The 16,168-nt window shown below is 42.3% G+C and overlaps 1 long non-coding RNA gene across 2 annotated transcripts; it reads left to right on the forward strand.

Moving 5' to 3' along the window:
* Positions 1 to 2,228: 2,228 nt before the first annotated feature.
* Positions 2,229 to 4,239, forward strand: LOC123043026 (uncharacterized). 2 transcript variants are annotated; one of them, XR_006418983.1, is made up of 4 exons: positions 2,229 to 2,810; positions 3,291 to 3,416; positions 3,480 to 3,573; positions 3,954 to 4,239. It is a non-coding gene; the product is annotated as an uncharacterized lncRNA (long non-coding RNA). The 2 variants fall into 2 exon arrangements; XR_006418982.1 differs by having other exon boundaries at positions 3,319 to 3,416.
* The last annotated feature ends 11,929 nt before the right edge of the window (positions 4,240 to 16,168 follow it).

Below are 16,168 nucleotides of genomic sequence, written 5' to 3' on the forward strand. Positions count from 1 at the left end.
TAAGGAAACTCCCCTCCCCCACTAGGCCATGGCCCAGCTAGCCTCTGGGCCAACCATGCCGGCCCAACCAGCGCCTCCCTTATCCCCCACACCCTCGAACCCTAACCCACTCGCTCCCAACTCCCTCCCCCCACGTGGCTACTTCCCCTACACACCCCCGAGTGGATCTGGATCGAGGCAATCGCCCCCGTCGCCCGTCGCTGACCTCCGCCGTCCGGAACCCCCTCCAGAGCCGCCCCGCTACCCGTAGTCGTCGGTGTCGCCTCCCCGTCTCCGTCGCTCGTCCTCATCCCCCTCCCACTACAAGAAATATGCACGATTATGACAAAAATTATTGACTGTGATCAAATTGGTCATAAATCTATGACCTTTATTTGCAAAATGGTCAAGGAGTGTCCGGGAGGGTCCAAACCCCATCATTTTATGACCATCTATGCCAAAAAGTCATAATGCCATTGCAGAAAATGGTCATAAGGATCTATAACATTGTTTGTGGACATATCTTCAACTAACTATCACTCGTGCAAAGACGTCCTATGCAAGCGGTTTTACCCCCTTTCGGTGACACAATTTTAATGTATCACCTTGCATGTGTGGATTAGCATCACACACGGTTAGTTCACGAAAACTGTGTGTAATGTGCAAGTTATTGGACACGATTAAAAAGAAAAAAACCGTGTATGATATGGATGCCATCACACACAAATAATCTACAAAACTGTGTGCAATGTGTGATCTTAACAACATGTTAGTTAGTCCTAAAATCAGCTAGACAGTAATCAATTTACTACGATCACTATTTGACAAAGAAACGTAACACAAGACATCACACATTAAAAATCCATTATATGATTTTTTTTCTCCGACAGGTACATAACATTGACATGTTTCAAGCTTTTTCATACAACATACACAAGTGAAATTTACTATCTCACACCACACGACAGCCAACACATACAACTAGCAATCACATCTAATTACATCATCAAGCTTCATCTGTCTCTTGTTCATCCACGACATCAACTACCAAACCTTCTAAGATTTCTTGTTGTATCTCATCCTGAAAAACAAATAGAAAAGGGTAACAAGGTCAAAAGAAGTACATGACTATATTTTATTTCAAGTTAAAGGTAGTGATTTAATCATTCAACAGTACAGAAGTTAGTGGCTTATCAGTTCCGTGAGCTTCCCAAGAAGTTGCTGGAACGCCGTACTGCTTTGTGGGTTGCTGCTTGCACCATGGACAATGGCAGTAAGAACAAGTCTATTATGAAACAAAATGAAGAGCAATAGTAGAAGCATCTAAAGTGCAACTTTCCAAAGCATTGGCTTCATACATGCCATTTTTTCATGCACCATACAGCAAAAATCTATAAAATGCTCACAAGCTACATTAATTAATCAAATGCTTTGACAAGCGAGTATCTTGTCTAGTTGATTCCCATCACATGAACGCTACAACTACCTACAAAAAGTAACAGAGGACAAACACAATTTTCACCGAACAATGAGGAACAAAAATTTCGGAGCACTATGCTACTGGCATGAAGAAACATCGCATCATAGAGACTGTCTACTGAAACGCACACAGATGTGTCAGTCCTGAATCCTGATGAATATGTACGTGGCATGCATGCCTACACTATCATGAAACCTCTAAGCTATAAATGAATTGAAACCCACCAAGATGCAACTGCTACGCGAGCCATTCATATCATCAACAGTACTACATGCGCCCATATGAATGTATTAATGAGAGGAACAATTCTAGATAATTAACCAGACAACAAGGGGATACCTGCTTGCATTTACCTACAGCTCGGTGGTGCGTGCGTTCATAGGTGATCAAGACTGTGCAGGCGAGGAAGCAGTAGAGGTCATTTGATGCTATTTTTCCGTTCGAATGATTTCGTTGTTGTACCTAGTTTAATCTCAACCCTTAGATTTTTTATTTTAAAAGATTATGGTATTATGAAGGATAAACCATCACCACCTCCAAACTTAGTTGTAAAGTTGTTCTAATCTATTTTTTAAAAGATTTTTTGAGACAATTTTAAAAGATTTATTGGAAAATATTTTTAAAAACAAAGTAAGAAAATCTTTTTAACAAAAAAAGGATGCAGGCGAACTGGGCCGGCCCAAGGCCAGCCACAGCCGGCCACCAAACCCCACCCGCAGCCCACCGCATCGCCTCCCCCTCGTCCTCTTCTTATCGATCCCCTCTCATCGCCCAAACCCTAACTCATATCCCCTCCATTCCCCCGCCTCCCCTTGTCTCCCTCTCCCCGATCCAGATTGACAACGCCAGCTTCCTCTCTCCCTCGCCTGCAGGTCCCTCCACCGCCGTCCCTCCTACCCCAGCATCGGCCATCCTCCCTTCCGCCACCTTCTCATGTCCCAGTCACTCGCCTTTGTCCTCCTGCTGCCGATCGTGCGCGCCGCCCAACCTCACCAGTGACATATGCACTGCCGCCAGCAGGCACGGCGTCGCGGTCAACCGGCTCGTCGGCGTGCACATGCTTCAACGCACGCTGCTCCATCGAGCTGGCCGGACCGCGGCGACGCGTGACCTCGGGTTTGTGGTTGCTTTGCCCCATGCCGGCCATGACTCTTCGGCAACCAGGACGGCAACGGCATCGACGGGATCCTCGAACGGCTGTCGTCCACCTCGCGCTGCAGGGAGGGGTCTGTTGTCTCCTCGCACGAGGGGGCGGCCGTGTTCGTCGTTCCCCACCCTGGCAGTTGATCCTGGCTGCCGTTGCTTCACTAGCCTCTTCCGCCGGCGTCTCCGTGAGGGCGCTCGACCCTAGGTAGGCCATGGAAGCGCCGGACCTCAAGGCCGGCCGTGCTGCTCCTGCTCCGGCTGTGCTCTTGCTCCGGCTGAGCACACCCATAAGTATATTTATATAAGAATATTTTTGTGAGAAATATGTGTCATTTCAACGCTCTTTTGTGTGATTTAGGCATTCTGTAATTAACTTGTCAAAGATTAAAAATTGGGTATGTCTATGCCATATGCTCCCTGTAGTTGGGACACTATGATATTGTCATTTTTATTTTCATGTTAGCCTGGTGAACCTTATCATATGAACTGTTGTACTAGATGGTTTCTAGGTGTATATCTATGGATGCACTCAATATCTAGTATGTAACATTTAATGTTTTTTGTGACTTTGCCATGGATAGTTAGCGTCGGAATTTTTTGGTGCACAAATGTTCACATTGCCTCAAGGGTGTATATTTTACTGTAGTAGAACAACTGTATGCTTCCCTCATTGATGCTATTACAGATAATATATTTGAGTACACTGATTCCAGAGGGGTCGTGCCTGAGGAGACCGAGCTCGTCGTGCTGCTCTTTTTCAATGTCAACAAGGGAATGACCGACGAGGATAACAGGGTCCCTGCACCAACAGGTTAGGTTTCACTGGCTTCTCGGTAGTTCTCGGACCGCTCCCTAATTTTCCTTGGTCTTGTAGGTAACTGGCGCAGCCGCTGTAACATGAGACGCTGGACTGGATGAAGGATCATGAAGAGAACAACTACACGATGTTGTGGATGAACAGGATGATGGTAAGTAATTCTTGAGTATGATAACATTTCATCTAGCTCAACAATGTTAACTTTGAACAAAATCTTGAGCTATCTCAGTTTATCCATACCTTGCAAGACATTTGGTGAAAATATTTGAAAAACCATACAAGGCTTCTCTGTATTCACCTTCTATCATGCTGCATTTCACACTATGATCTTCTTTAGATGCACACCGCTCACTTTTTAAGAAAATGTGTGATGTAAATACTGGGAATGTGGATATATAATGTATGTAACTGTGGCTGTAACAAATTATTGTAAATTGTTGAATGTTCTATTGTTTCAGAAGGATAAACTAGGATATTTTATTTACCATGTATTATTTGTCACTGAGTAATGATCTGGGGTTGTGTGTGTAGGGAGGGTGAATCAGATCTAGGAGCACATCGACTACGAAGTTTGCCGACACGCAAGTACCGCATGTGTGTCTACTCGTCCAACCTGGTAATCCACCATTTGGTCTCCTTTCATTGATATCCTCCAAAATAAGAGGAGATTCTTTTTTTTTTGCTTAATCTCCTTGTGTATGTGCTTTTTGCACCTATTGATGCTACAAGTTAAGTAATCAGATAAGCCCTTCATGTGTTGTATGCAACTTTTGCTCCAGTTTGTTGTACTGGGCATGAACTATTCTCAAGATGCCAACATGTTCTTCATTTTCTTTTGACGCAACAGTTAGCTGGATGCGGGAGAATCAATGCACATAAAATTGTTCTTTCTCTATTTTAAAGCATTGAAGACCTTAATATTCTTTCTCCATTCTAAGTAAATAATTTGGTTGGGCTTCTAGAATAAGCTGGGTAGGGGGCAATGATGATCCACAAGTATAGAGGACCTATCGTAGTTCTTTCGATAAGTAAGAGTGACGAACCCAACGAGGAGCAGAAAGAAATAATAAGCGGTTTTTAGTAAGGCATTCTCTGCATGTACTGAAATAAATGGTAACAGATAGTTTTGTGATAAGATAAATTGTAACGAGCAACAAATAACAAAAGTAAATAAAGTGCAGCAAGGTGGCCCAATCCTTTTTGTAGCAAAGGACAAGCTGGAACAAGCTCTTATAATAGGAAAAGCGCTCCCGTGGACACATGGGAATATTGTCAAGCTAGTTTTCATCACGTTCATATGATTCGCGTTCGATACTTTAATAATTTGATATGTGGGTGGACCGGTGCTTGGGTGCTGTTCTTACTTGAACAAGCATCCCACTTATGATTAACCTCTATTGCAAGCATCCGCAACTACAACAAAAGTATTAAGGTAAACCTAACCATAGGATGAAACATGTGGATCCAAATCAGCCCCTTAGAAAGCAATGCATAAACTATGGTTTAAGATTCTGTCACTCTAGCAATTCATCATCTACTTATTACTTCCCAATGCCTTCCTCTAGGCCCAAATAATGGTGAAGTGTTATGTAGTCGACGTTCACATAACACCACTAGAGGCTAGACAACATACATCTTATCAAAATATCAAACGAATACCAAATTCACATGACTACTAATAGCAAGACTTCTTCCTTGTCCTCAGGAACAAACGTAATTACTCACAAAGTATATTCATGTTCATAATTAGAGGGGAAATAATATGCATATAGGATCTGAACATATGATCTTCCATCAAATAAACCAACTAGCATCAACTACAAGGAGTAATCAACACTACTAGCAACCTACTAGCACCAATCCCGGACTTTGAGACAAGAATTGGATACAAGAGATGAATTAGGGTTTGGAGATGAGATGGTGCTGGTGAAGATGTTGATGGAGATTGCCCTCTCCTGATGAGAGGAGCGTTGGTGATGATGATGGTGATGATTTCCCCCTCCCGGAGGGAAGTATCCCTGGCAGAACAGCTCTGCCGGAGCTCTAGATTGGTTCCGCCAAGGTTCCGCCTCGTGGCGACGGAGTCTCGTCCCAAAAAGTTCCTTCCTATTTTTTTATCATCGGAAGACTTCATATAGGAGAAGATGGACGTTGGAGAGCCACCATGGGGCCCATGAGGTACGGGGGCGTGCCCTAGGAGAGGGCGCGCCCCCACCCTCGTGACCAGGGTGTGGGCCCCCTGGCTTTCATCTTTGGCGAGGATTTTTATTTATTTTAAAATGTTTCGTGGAGTTTTAGAACTTTTGGAGTTGCGCAGAATAGGTCTCTAATATTTGCTCCTTTTCTAACCTAGAATTTCAGCTGCCGGTATTCTCCCTCCTTATATAAATCTTGTAAAATAAGAGAGAATAGCCATAAGTATTGTGACGTAAAGTGAAATAACAGTCCATAATGCAATAAACATCGATATAAAAGCATGATGCAAAATGGACGTATCAACTCCCCCAAGCTTAGACCTCGCTTGTCCTCAAGCGAAAAGCCGATAACAATAAATATGTCCTCATGTTTAAAGGTAGAGGCGTCGATAAAAATAAAATATGGACATGAAGGCATCATGATTATTCTCATAACAGCAACATATATATATTTTGTCATATGATTAGTTATGTTCAAGTGATGATCTATTCACAATGCAAAAATATAAATTATAAATCTTATTGGGCTCCGACAAACTATAATCTTAGTCATTGAAGCAATTGCAATTTATCATAACATCGGAAAGAGTCTATGTTAGAGCTAAAAAGCAAGTCCACATACTCAACTATCATTTAGTCCTCCATAATTGCTAACACTCACGCAATACTTATGGAGTTTTAATCGGACACAAAGAAACATGTTCTTTCCAACATGCTGAGCTTGCCAAACGATAAAATGAAAAAGAAAAGGTGAAGATCACCATGACTCTTGCATAAGGTAGAAGATAATAATAAAGGATAGGTCCTTCGCAGAGGGATGCAGAGGTTGCCATGCGCTTTTATGGTTGGATGCATAAAATCTCAATGCGAAAGAACGTCACTTTATATTGCCCCTTGCGATATGAACCTTTATTATGTAGTCTGTCGCTTTTATTAGTTCCACATCACAAGATTGTATAAAGCTTATTTCTCCCACACCAATCAATCATACATATTTAAAGCAATTTTTATTGCTTTGCACCGATGACAACTTACTTGAAGGATCTTACTCAATCCATAGATAGATATGGTGAACTCTCATGGCAAAACTGGTTTAAGGGTATTTGGAAGCACAAGTAGTATTTCTACTTGGTGCTGAGAATTTGGATAGCATGACGGGGAAAGGCAAGCTCAACAATTTAGAGGATCCATGACAACATACTTTATCTCAGATATAAAAAAGACATAACTCATTACATTTTCTTCCATGTCCAACATCAACTCTTTAGCATGTCATATTTTAATGAGTGCTCCCAATCATAAAAGATGTCAATGATAATATATCTATATGTGAAAACCTCTCTTTCCTTATTATTTCCTATTAATTGCAACAATGACCAAAGCTATGTCTGCCAACTCCCAACAACTTTTAATCATCATACTCTTTCTATGTGAAGTCATTACTCTCAATAAGATCAATATGAACTTTTTGTTTCTTTTTATTCTTTTTCTCTTTTCTTTTATTCACCCAAGATCATGGAAAAATAATCAAGCCCTTGACTCAACACTATTCTTTATTATATATAGCTCACGGACTCGATTACAAAGAGAGATCATAAAGCAAACTCAAAACTAGATCATGCCATAAACTTTATTCTACTAGATCAAGATATTACTAATAGGATTGAACTAAGAAAAATGATAAAGATAGGAGTTGTGATTGTGATACGATACTGGGGCACCTCCCCCAAGCTTGGCAGTTGCCAAGGGGAGTACCCATACCCATGTGATTATGTCTCCTTTGTCGGTGAAGAAGGTGGTGGTGATGTTGGCTTAGTTGATGGCTTAGGCTTCTTCCTTAATTTGCGCTTGGGGACGGCATTTTGATCCCTCAAATCATCAATCTCCCACTCCAGGGTTAATATCTTTTTGCATAGGTCCTGCTTATTTTCCTGTAAGAGACGAAAAGGAGTAAACTCGAACTTGGGTTTCTTTATCCTATCAGGGAGACTTGACATTTTAAACTCCACGTGCATGTCCCCTGGTTGAGGTAATGGTGCTTCATCTTTCTGAGCTCGTCTCCTTCTTCCCCTTGGGTTCATAGTCCTCTTCTTCCTCCGTGGTCCATCCATCATGTTCCACATCTTCATAGAACTTGGGATTTGCTAAGTAATCATCCACATAGCTTTCTCCTTCCGAATCCTCGGAAGACATGTTGATTTAATCTACAACGGGACAGCTCAAAACGAAAACAGAGGATATTTGCGTGATACGGGAGTCAAAACCTTCGGGAGATTATATAATGAATTTTTACCGACCAAAATACGTATCGTGCAAGAAAACGGAGTTCGGAAGGCACACGAGGTGCTCACGAGGTAGGGGGGCGCGCCCAGAGGGGTAGGGCGCGCCCACCACCCTCGTGGGGCCCTCGTGTCCTTCCCGGACTGCTACTTATTTTTCTATTTTTCTAAATATTCCAAAATGGAGAAATATTGCCTTAAAAATTGTTTTGGAGTCGGTTTACTTACCGTACCACATACCTATTCCTTCTCGGAGTCTGAAACGTTCCGAAAAGTGTCCCTTGTGTATTCCTCTGGGGTTACGGTTTCAATAATATTGGTTTCAACATTTATGGGATTACCTGAGATATAATGTTTAATTCTTTGACCGTTTACCACCTTCGGATAAGTGCCTTCAAAGTTGTTGATTTTTATGGCACCAGAACGATAGACCTCCTCGATAACGTAGGGGCCTTCCCATTTAGAGAGAAGTTTTCCTGCAAAAAATCTTAAACGTGAGTTGTATAGCAATACATAATCACCTACATTAAACTCACGCTTTTGTATCCTTTTGTCATGCCATCTTTTAACTTTTTCTTTAAACAACTTGGCATTTTCATAAGCCTGGGTTCTCCATTCATGAAGTGAGCTAATATAAAATAACCTCTTTTCACCGGCAAGTTTGAAATCATAGTTAAGCTCTTTAATAGCCCAATATGCCTTATGTTCTAGTTCGAGAGGTAAGTGACATGCTTTTCCATAAACCATTTTATACGTAGACATACCCATAGGATTTTTATATGCAGTTCTATATGCCCATAATGCATCATCAAGTCTCTTAGACCAATTCTTTCTAGACCTATTAACAGTCTTTTGCAAAATTAATTTGAGCTCTCTATTGCTCAACTCTACTTGACCACTAGACTGTGGGTGATAAGGAGATGCAATTCTATGATTAACATAATATTTAGCAAGCATTTTACGGAAGGCACCATGAATAAAGTGTGAACCAGCATCAGTCATTAAATATCTAGGGACTCCAAACCTCGGAAAAATAACTTCTTTAAGCATTTTAATAGAAGTGTTATGATCAGCACTACTAGTTGGAATAGCTTCTACCCACTTAGTAACATAATCAACAACTAAAATATGTGTGTATCCATTAGAGGCAGGAAAAGGTCCCATATAATCAAAGCCCCAAACATCAAACGGTTCAATAACAAGAGAATAATTCATAGGCATTTCTTGATGTCTACTAATATTACCAATTTTTTGACATTCATCACAAGACAAGACAAACTTACGGGCATCCTTGAAGAGAGTAGGCCAATAAAAACCAGATTGCAATACCTTATGTGCAGTTCTATCTCCAGCGTGGTGTCCTCCATAAGCCTCGGAATGACACTTGCGTAGAATCTGTTCCTATTCATACTCAGGTACACAACGTCTAATAACACCATCTACTCCTTCTTTATAAAGATGTGGGTCATCCCAAAAGTAATGTCTCAAGTCATAGAAAAACTTCTTCTTTTGCTGGTATGTGAAGCTAGGTGGTATAAACTTAGCAACAATATAATTAGCATAATCAGCATACCATGGAGTACTATGAGAAGTACTTATAACATTTAATTGTTCATCAGGAAAGTTATCATTAATAGTTAGTGGGCCATCAATAACATTCTCTAACCTAGATAAGTTGTCCGCAACGGGGTTCTCTGCTCCCTTTCTATCAACAATATGCAAATCAAATTCTTGTAGCAAGAGAACCCATCTAATAAGTCTAGGTTTTGCGTCTTTCTTTTCCATAAGGTATTTAATAGCAGCATGATGCTTCTTCAGAGTTTTCAATAATCTTTCTTCTTCATGCTCTGAAAGGTTAGTACTAATAATAACAAGATATATCTTCTTTTCATCAAGATAAGCATATTAAAGATTATTAGGCAAAGGTTTAAGCTCAAACACGGGATCACCCTTGGGTGGAGGAGGATCCCCTAAAATTTCAACATGCAAATTGTGTTGCAGAATAGGTTCCTATTTAAAGAATACTTCATCTATTTCCCTTCTTTCATTCATGAACATATCATTTTCATGGTCTAGCAAATAGTGTTCTAAAGGATCACTAGGAGGTACGGCAATAGAAGCAAGACCAATAATTTCATCCTTACTAGGTAATTCTTCCTCACAATGTTGTTTACTAAATTTAGAGAAATTAAACTCATGAACCATATCATCCAAGCCAATAGTAACAACATTCTTTTCGCAATCTATCCTAGTATTAACAGTGTTCAAGAAGGGTCTACCAAATATAATGGGATAAGAGCTATCTTGCAGAGAAGTAAGAACAAGAAAATCAGGAGGATATTTAGTTTTCCCACACAAGACTTCAACATCTCTAACAATTCCAATTGGTGAAATAGTATCTCTATTGGCAAGTTTAATTGTGACATCAATACCTTCTAACATAGCAGGTGCAATTTCATTCTTAATTTCTTCGTATAAAGTATGCGGTATAACACTCGCACTCGCACCCATATCACATAAGCCATGATAACAATGATCTCCTATTTTAACAGAAATAATAGGCATGCCTACCATAGGTATATGTTTATCTTTAGCACAAGGTTTAGCAATTCTAGCAGTTTCACCTTCGAACTGAATAACATGCCCATCAATATTATCAGACAAGAGATCTTTAACAATAGCAATATTAGGTTCTACTTTAACTTGCTCAGGAGGTGTATAAGTTCTAATATTGCTTTTACGAACAACAGTTGAAGCTTTAGCATGATCCTTTACTCTAACAGGGAAAGGTGGTTTCTCAACATAAGAAGTAGGAACAATAGGATCATTATAAGTGACAGTCTTTTCTTAAACTTTAATAGGTGCAGCTACTTTTACTTCTATGGGAGGATGATATTTAAACCACTTCTCCTTAGGGAGATCAACATAAGTAGCAAAAGATTCATAGAAAGAAGCTACTATCTCAGAGTCAAGTCCATATTTAGTGCTAAACTTACGGAAAATATCGGTGTCCATAAAAGATTTAACACAATCAAACTTAGGTGTCATACCTGACTCCTTACCTTCTTCGAGGTCCCAATCTTCAGAGTTGCGTTTAATTCTATCCAATAAATTCCATTTAAATTCAATAGTCTTCAACATAAAAGAGTCAACACAAGAAGTATTGAGCATGGTTTGATTATTATGAGAAAGCCGAGCATAAAAACATTGCATAATTATTTCTCTCGAGAGCACATGATTGGGGCATGAATATAACATTGATTTAAGCCTCCCTCAAGCTTGAGCGATGCTTTCTCCTTCGCGAGGCCAGATATTATATATATAATTGCGATCATGATGAACGAGATGCATAGGGTAATACTTTTGATGAAATTACAACTTCAATCTTTTATAGTTCCATGATCTCATATCATCATATAGCCTATACCATATCAATGTGTCTCCCTTCAAAGATAAAGGGAAGACCTTCTTTTTAGCAACATCATCGGGTATACCTGCAAGCTTAAATAATCCACAAACTTCATCCACATATATTAAGTGCTCATCAGGATGCTTTGTTCCATCTCCTGTAAAAGGGTTAGCTAGCAGTTTTTCCATCATACCCGAAGGAAATTCCAAAGGAGTTTCATTTTCAATAGGTCAATAGGTTGAGGAGAAACTCTTTGCTCTACTAGACGGGGTGAAGATACCCCGAACAAGCCCCTCAGAGAATTACTTTCCATAGTAACAAGTGACAGTAAATTTCAGCACACTATATAAATTTTTCCTTACCAAATTCCACCTACCAAAGGCGCTACACTCCCCGGCAACGGCGCCAGAAAAGAGTCTTGATGACCCACAAGTACAGAGGATCTATCGTAGTCCTTTCGATAAGTAAGAGTGTCGAACCCAACGAGGAGCAGAAGGAAATGATAAGCGGTTTTCAGCAAGGTATTCTCTGCATGTACTGAAATAAGTGTTAACAGATAGTTTTGTGATAAGACAAATTGTAACGAGCAACAAGTAACAAAAGTAAATAAAGTGCAGCAAGGTGGACCAATCCTTTTTGTAGCAAAGGACAAGCCGGAACAAACTCTTATAATAGGAAAAGCGCTCCCGAGGACACATGGGAATATCATCAAGCTAGTTTTCATCACGTTCATATGATTCGCGTTCGATACTTTGATAATTTGATATGTGGGTGGACCGGTGCTTGGGTGTTGTTCTTACTTGAACAAGCATCCCACTTATGATTAACCTCTATTGCAAGCATCCGCAACAACAACAAAAGTTTAAGGTAAACCTAACCATAGCATGAAACATGTGGATCCAAATCAGCCCCTTACGAAGCAACGCATAAACTAGGGTTTAAGCTTCTGTCACTCTAGCAACCCATCATCTACTTATTACTTCCCAATGCCTTCCTCTAGGCCCAAATAATGGTGAAGTGTTATGTAGTCGACGTTCACATAACACCACTAGAGGCTAGACAACATACATCTTATCAAAATATCAAACGAATATCAAATTTACATAACTACTAATAGCAAGACTTCTCCCTTGTCCTCAGGAACAAACGTAATAACTCACAAAGCATATTCATGTTCATAATCAGAGGGGTAATAATATGCATATAGGATCTGAACATATGATCTTCCACCAAATAAACCAACTAGCATCAACTACAAGGAGTAATCAACACTACTAGCAACCTACTAGCACCAATCCCGGACTTTGAGACAAGAATTGGATACAAGAGATGAACTAGGGTTTGGAGATGAGATGGTGCTGGTGAAGATGTTGATGGATATTGCCCTCTCCCGATGAGAGGAGCGTTGGTGATGATGATGGTGATGATTTCCCCCTTCCGGAGGGAAGTATCCCCGGCAGAACAGCTCTGCCGGAGCTCTAGATTGGTTCCGCCAAGGTTCCGCCTCGTGGCGGCGGAGTCTCATCCCAAAAAGTTCCTTCCTATTTTTTCTCATCGAAATACTTCATATAGGAGAAGATGGACGTCGGAGAGCCACCAGGGGGACCACGAGGTAGGGGGGCGCGTTCCCCACCCTCATGAGCAGGGTGCGGGCCCCCTGGCCTTCATCTTTGGCGAGGATTTTTATTTATTTATTTTAAGATGTTCCGTGGAGTTTCAGGACTTTTGGAGTTGCGCATAATAGGTCTCTAATATTTGCTCCTTTTCCAATCCAGAATTTCAGCTGCCGGCATTCTCCCTCCTTATGTAAATCTTGTAAAATAAGAGAGAATAGCCATAAGTATTGTGACATAAAGTGAAATAACAGTCCATAATGCAATAAATATCGATATAAAAGCATGATGCAAAATGGACGTATCAGGCAACTATGCCAGCTTATTCTAGAAGGCAGCAAAAGAACTGGCCTTTAGTAATTAGTATGATCTTCTGATGTTGAAGTCTCTTTAGGAGGTGGAGAGTTTACACAATATGATGTAATATGAATTTTAACTTACTAGTGTTTAATATTTCTAACCTGATTTATGGAAGGAACAAAAGCTGGGCCACGCAGCCACATAAAACCCTCTAAAATGCTCACTTCTTGCATCCATGTGACTTGCTTATATACATTGTCTGCATTCTACTCTCAGCTTGCTGCATTTTTCTTATTTCATGTTATGCTTAATTTGCTTCTCATGTGTTGTCCCTCCTGATGCCAGGACGAAACGCTTCTCTGATTGCTTGAAGAGGAAGACAATGGAGCCATGTTGTTGTTGTGCAACAGGCTATGTTATTCGTGATACCATTTTTCTGGGCTATGTAATCTTAGTTTGTGTGTGCTGGGATATTCAAAAAGCTATCTGTGTAATTTGAATCTGTGTTATGTTGTCTGGCCTCTGTAATCATATTTTGTGTGTGTTGGGATATTCAAAAAGCTATCTGTCTAATTTAATCTGTGATGTATTCTTGTACTACCTTTTCTGGTGCAAAGAGGTTAATCGACCTTTTTTGAGCTAAAAATGTTAAATAACTTATAATACATAATGGATCGGACATGGGTTTGGCTCAGTAAAATTGATGTGTATAAAGTTTTATAGGCCAGCCTTATTGTTTTTTACGGGCCAGCCTTATTGGGCTTGGCTTGCCAGAAATTATGGCGATTTATTGACCAATGCCACGTCAGATCTGTTGGCCACGTGGATGATGCCACATCAGATCCTATGTGGATGAGGCACACAAGTAATGATCAAAAATTTTGTCATTAAAAACGACGACCTAATTTTTTTGGTCTTAACAACTAAGACCAAAACTTAGAAAAGGTCATGTATGTTTGTTCTTGACGGCCAACTGTTGACCTTCTCAGTTTGGTCAAAAAAGGTCATATGTCGAAAATGATGACGATTTATTGACCAAAATAGGGGGTCACTATCAACCATATTTCTTGTAGTGTCCCCGCCGGTCGTCGTCGACACACGCCGCCCCGCCGCTGCACCACCGCCTCGACCTCGCCGTCATCCCCGTCCACCTCCTCGAGCCGCTGCCACTCCCCTACACCGTGCGGTGAGGCCTCGGCCTCTTCCTCTCTCCCCGTCCCCGTCGAGCTTCAATTCCGGCCGTTGCCTGACCTCGACACACCGCCGAACCCCAGCCACCCCATGCCTGCGACTACCGCCACTCGACAGTGCACGTTCGAACACACCCAAGCCCTGCTGCAACCTGGTCGCCCCTGGCCTCTCCTCTCACGCCCGCACGCACCCCGTGGCCACGCGACGCACCCACCTGCCTCCCACTCACTCCCTTCCCTGCTCGATGCACGCTGCTGCTACTACGCCCCACGGCTGCATCCGCCGCGCAGCGCCACCCGATGTCGTGCGCGCTCGTGCTCGCGCCCTCGCCGCCCCTCGCGTCCGCTCCGCTCTGGCCGCCGCACTCCGCCCCGCCAGCCTGCGCCCGGTGCTGCCGGATTGCCCTTCCCACCCGCCGAAGCTCCACCCGCTACGCCTGGGAGCCCCTGACCGCGCTGCCAACCCCGACCATGCCCGGCCACGTACCGATGCGCCCGTGTCTTCCTTGGCTGCTCACCACTCCAGCTCCGCCACTCGCCGCCCCGTTCCAGCCTCCCTCGCCATGCTCCGCCTCCCCACGCAGGTCGCTGGCCGCTCGCCGTTGCCCGCATCGCCGCGCCGGCGCGACCGATTCCACACGGGCGTCGGCGCCCACAAAACCCGTCGCATGCTCGCCCATAACCCGCCTGTCCCAGTGCCCGCTAAGGCCCTCTCGGCCATTGACACGTGGGGCCCAGCCCCTGGAACGATAAAAAGGAAGAATAAAAAATGTTAAAATAAACAAATTATTAATTAATTAACTTAATTAATTAATTCTGTTAAATTAAACTAATCAAGTTTAGTTAAACTAATTAACTACTTAATCTAACTAATCTAAATTAGGGCTAAAAGTGAATGACATGCGGGTCCCCTGGCCCACTTTGACCAGTCAACTGGGACTGTTGATTGCTGACTCAACAGCTAACAGGCCCCATCTGTCATACACATGAACACACTGCTGGGTACACTTCCGTGTACCCATAGCAGTTTCTGTATTTAATATTTTGAATTAAATTAAACCAGGATATTATAAAATCATTTAAATATAAAATAATCCGTAACTCGGATGAAAATACATTGTACATGAAAGTTGCTCAAAACGACGAGACAAATTAGGATACGTAGCCCGTTCGTCCGCCACACATCCCTAGCATAGTGAACCTGCAACTTTCCCCCTCCGGTTCGTCAGTCCGAAAACGTGAAACACCGGGCATACTTTCCCTAATGCTTCCTTCCTTCGTCGGTATCACCTCTTACTGCGTTAGGGCACACCTGGCACCGTTACTTGTCATGTCATGCATCATTATCCATTTGTTTGCATTGTATTCATTGTTTCTTCCCCCTCTTCTCTCCAGTAGACTACTGTTGACACACGAACACGTCACGTGTACCCTCGACGCCGGGGGTGATGCACCGCAGCTCACGTCGAAGGAGACCCGACCAACAGCGCGATACGCAAGACAGTCGGCGGGTGCTTTTGCAGACCCGAAACCCCGCGCACCCGGGAGGGACCCCGTCAGGGATTGCGGCGGCTATGGGCTGCCCTAGGTCGATTCGCTCGCCCCTAGAGCCTCGGGATTCGCAGCTCTCAAACACGAAGAACAGCGAAGAACGAGAGAGAAAAACGGTGGAGAGATAAAAAGTAGACAGGAAAAAGTAGTATATTGATTTGTTCGATTGTGTGTTGTTCAATCGGCCGTCACCCCCAACATATATAAGA

Source organism: Triticum aestivum, chromosome 1A (assembly GCF_018294505.1).
Source record: "Triticum aestivum cultivar Chinese Spring chromosome 1A, IWGSC CS RefSeq v2.1, whole genome shotgun sequence".
In the NCBI taxonomy this organism is placed as follows: domain Eukaryota; kingdom Viridiplantae; phylum Streptophyta; class Magnoliopsida; order Poales; family Poaceae; genus Triticum; species Triticum aestivum.